This window comes from Lathyrus oleraceus, chromosome 1 (genome assembly GCF_024323335.1).
Source record: "Lathyrus oleraceus cultivar Zhongwan6 chromosome 1, CAAS_Psat_ZW6_1.0, whole genome shotgun sequence".
NCBI lineage: Eukaryota > Viridiplantae > Streptophyta > Magnoliopsida > Fabales > Fabaceae > Lathyrus > Lathyrus oleraceus.
Window position 1 is genome coordinate 261,769,475 of NC_066579.1, and position 4,589 is coordinate 261,774,063.

Sequence of the window (4,589 nt, forward strand, 5' to 3'; positions counted from 1 at the left end):
AGGTTGACTTTTAGTCAATTGTTGACTTTTTGATCAACCAGTTGATCAAAGTCAACTCATCATTTTGCAATCCATAAATCCTAAGTTTCTTTCTTGAACCATACATGACCACTACATAAACCATGTTCATAAACCATTATAATGCAATACATACCAAAACCTAATTACAAGTTCATTTTTCAATCACGTAAGACATGGACATAGAAACCACATTGCAAATCCAAATAGCCATACACAATTCCAAACATTCAATTTTCCATCTTTTTTAACCTTTTAAAATCATATTTTTAGTCAATGCACCATCCAACCACTAATTCAATTTCCAATTTCAAACCAAAATTGAATCCCTTTCACTTCCAAACATTCAACCAAAATTGAATCCCTTTCACTTCCAAACATTCAACGTGACTTTCTATTTTTTAAACCAAACCATTAAAGTTCTATTCAATACAATTCAACAATATTCCATACACATCAAATTCAATGAATATTCATTTACATGTTCACATAACCATTTCAAACCATGATTCATTTTCGATGCAATATTTATCTATTACAATATACATAATTCAATACCATTTGATTTCTCATTTCGAAACCCACTCCTTCAAATCTCTAAAAAAGGTTTACAACCATTCAACTTCCTACATAACCCAATTTTATAACCCATTTACAAACCACAATCAAATTCAAATTCCAGATCAACAATAGAAGAATTTCCAAACTACATAAATCTTTGCAATTTCATAAATTTCCAACTCATTTTCAAATCACGGTTTACATGTTCCTACATTACATTGATCCGATTCAAACGTTGCCTAAAAAGAAAGCTACAAGGATGAGCATGAGCATTCTTCAACCAAGCTCCAAACTACGTCCAAATTATAGCCTACACATGCTTACAATGATTAACATAATTACAAATCCAATGCAATCCAAGCAAGGTGCAGTCCTCGTTCCGCAACACAATTCAATCATGGCCTGCAAAATAAATCCACACGCAGGACAAGATAAATTCAACATGAAATATCATCCAATTCAAAGCAAAAGAAAATGATTTAACATGACAGTCGGGTTTCTTGCCATGGTAGATAGCAGAAGCAGTACTTGGCAGGAAAATTGACACAAGCAATACCATTTCATTCCCTTCTGAGCAACACTCCACAAAACTGAACCAAAAGAAACGGTGCATACTGAAGTTAATTGAACCAGCTCACAAACCTCAACTGCTAACCGATTTGAGTTTGAATTCTCCAATTGAATAAGCTTCAACCCAAACAGAATTTTCATCAATATTTCATTCACAGCTAATTTGCATTTAAATTGAATCTCATAAATTGAAACTTCATTAACAAACCATTTTTTCCCTAATAATTAACATTGCTAAAGTTGCAGAATTTTTCTCTAACCTCATAAATAACTAACACCATGTCAATAAGCAAAAGAAAATAACAAGAGTTTGATCTTAATTGCAACAACTATCTCTAACTAGTAATATAACAGTAGGGCTGCAGAAAGACTAAAATGTCCATAACAGGTTCACTCACTTCTAATGGCAAAAAAACTCGACTTTTAGCCAAATAACCAGCATCAACATCATTGATAGCAATGCAATACAGTCCATCCATGAACATTTCAAAACAGAATTACCCACATCCAATGGAAGCAGAAAAGTACTTGACATTAATCAGAAAGTGCAAAGCATCTATCATTTACTAAATACATATTTCCTAACCGTGTAACTTCATGCACTCGACGCAAGCCAGCAAGGAAATAGCTGTTGCAATACACCAGCATGACAGTATGCTGCAGGATATGCTTGGCGGCCGGATTCCCAACTGCATCAACCTGCAGAACTGCTATGAAATTAATAACGAACACCAAACAACAACATCCTAATAGTAGCATACCAATCTAACATTTAAACAACAAGAAACTCAATCAAATACGCCCATGGATTTTCGAACAAATTGGAACGGGTAATTAGTAAACTAACAAATTTTTACAATAGAGCAATAACTAAATCTTACTGGCAGAATTCAAACCAATATTTGTTTTCGCTCATTTGAGTTTCACAACCAACTCACTAACCAGTTTTCATTTTACAGTACCAACTAACTCAACCTTTGTTTCTTTCAATCCTAACCGAACTATGAGTTTAGTAACTAACTGAATCCAAGTCCATAACAACTAACCTAGCTGCCATCCAACTAACATCTCAACTATTCACAAACTTCTAACAGAAAATAACAATCTCATAACTAACATTCCATTTTAAACTTAAATTGTTAGTGCTCAAGAAGAACTTCATAACAAAATTATAACAAAGTGATAACTCTGACAAATCTCCTCTTCAATTTCAGTTAAATTCAACCCTGCCCAAACTCTAACGAGGCTGCCCCATTTTGGATGACCGATTCAGTTACAACTTTGTCTATATAACAATGGGTACCTTATTTTTCACGGGGCAGACTTCACTATGAAATGGAATTCACAACCGTTTCTTCCCTTTCATTCCAATCTCCATTGTTCTTCACTCCAATCTTCTTCTTCTACGGCGGGAATCTTCTTCATACCAAGAGTCTCTAATCTTCTGTCATCACTCTGCCGCCAACTTTTCATGCTGCAATTCACAATAACCATGAGCATATGCAAAGAAGAAGCAGAGATTAAAGTAAGATAAGAGGGAAAGGGAACAGAGAGATGAAGAAGTGTTATCGGTAAAGTAGTTGACGACGTTGAAACCGTGTCAGAATTCGTTTGCAGGAGGAGGGAAGATTACGGAAGGAGAAGATGACAAAGTAATCCACGAAGAGCGTATTGCCGACATTGATACGGTGAGTTCTCACTCCTCTCGTCTTCATCTTGAATTCGTGCAGGCCAGGTGAAGCAGAGATGAAGAGTGAACGATTGAGTCACTTTCATCTTCATCTCGAATTTCGGAACGTGACTCTGAGCATACCCCTAGAATGCTCTTGCAAAGCCAACACTGGTACACACGTGCAGAAGACGAAGCGCTTGAATTCGCGATTGCGAGTGATGGTCGAACTCGGTTGAGAGTCGCGGCCGTTGCACCATAGATTGGGGAAGTTTGTTTGCTCGCAGTTGTTGAGCTTCGTGTGATCCGGGTTCCGGTTGCGTCGTCGACGACGGCGTGTTTGAGGAACAAATACCGCGATTAGGGATTTTGACCCTGGGAGTTTCCGTCTTACCTCCATTTCAATGTTCAGAATTGGTTATGGGCCCAAGGTCCATTGTGTTTGCTATCCGCACCCCATTTTCCTGATGTTTGCTTGAACTCCGTTTAGAAGGTTTTTGGGCCCTGATGAGTATGGGCCTGTGACCATTTCTACGCTGCACCTCTCCTGCGAAGCCCAGTATGTTGTTGGGCTTAATTCTGCTAGGCTTTATTTCTGGTTATTAGCATTTTTAGTTTTAATTACGTATTAGTGATTTGGATTAGCAATTAGGATTAGTTTAGTTAACATTTAATTAGGTTATTAGAATCTTTAGAAATATTTGTAATTAGAATTTAATTAGAATTAATGATTTTTTGATCTCAATTGATTTTTAGAATTTAATTGATTTTTAGAGTTTAATTGATTTAGCTTAATTTCTAACATTAGAATAATTTTAGAATTGGATTACATTTTAGGCAATAGTTAGATTTTAGTTAGAATTTAATTTGTGCTCATCTTATGAAATGACCATTCTACCCTTTAGGGGTCATTTTGGTATTTTAACCACATATTTGCATGGCATGTTCCTTTAGGACTAGAGCTTGATTTAGAATTTTATCTAATTTTAATCAAGTTTTGGTTAGCATAATTGCGTGTTCCTTTAGAATTCTTTTGACATAGATTTTAATCTAACCTTGATTAACTATAACATGTACCTTTAGGTTAGTTTGATTTAATCCTAACCATTATATTAAGTTTAGCCTAGCTTTTAAAATCAATTCTAACCCTATGATTCAAATTGATCAAAAGTAATTTTGATCAATTAAATCCTTTGATATTGTATAATCCCACAGTCTAATTTGAGTGACCAAAAGACCCTTGGTCACTTAATAAGACTTCTTTGTCTAAGTTGTGGTCCTCAAGGCCTAAAGTCACATTCTCGATCGAAGTATCCTCAGTCATACCAAGCAGTGGGCTATACAAGATAAATCAAAGGTCAAGACTTGGTAAATATGATTCAAATTGTACGATACGAGTCCTAAGTAATAAGGAATGATGAAACAGAGTTTCTCCTATCCTTGTCTAGAGCGACTTTGCGTACGGGGCGTAGGCCTTAGCTATTCAAAGCGTTTGCCCTTATTCATAGACTCTAGTGCAATACGAATCGAGTACACTACCAAGTCTTCTTCACGCAAAGCAACATCAATGCAAGGATCAACAATGAAGATTCTTCTCCAGTAACTTGTCAGTTATAAGAAGTATCATACGCCATGAGCCTTAAGTAATAGGGAATGATGAGACGAAGTTTCTCCCATCCTTGTCTAGGGTGACTTTGCATACGGGGCATAGGCTCTAGCTATTCAAAGCACTCGCCCCTATTCATAGACTTTAGTGTGATCCTCGTTAATC

General features: G+C 36.1%; 1 long non-coding RNA gene across 1 annotated transcript; it reads right to left on the minus strand.

Annotated features, from left to right (window-relative positions):
- Window positions 1-1,083: 1,083 nt before the first annotated feature.
- LOC127130070 (uncharacterized) lies at window positions 1,084-3,225 on the minus strand. Its single transcript, XR_007806414.1, has 3 exons — window positions 2,453-3,225; window positions 1,736-1,856; window positions 1,084-1,266 (listed from the first exon to the last, which is right to left on the minus strand). It is a non-coding gene; the product is annotated as an uncharacterized LOC127130070 (long non-coding RNA).
- Between the last annotated feature and the right edge of the window lie 1,364 nt (window positions 3,226-4,589).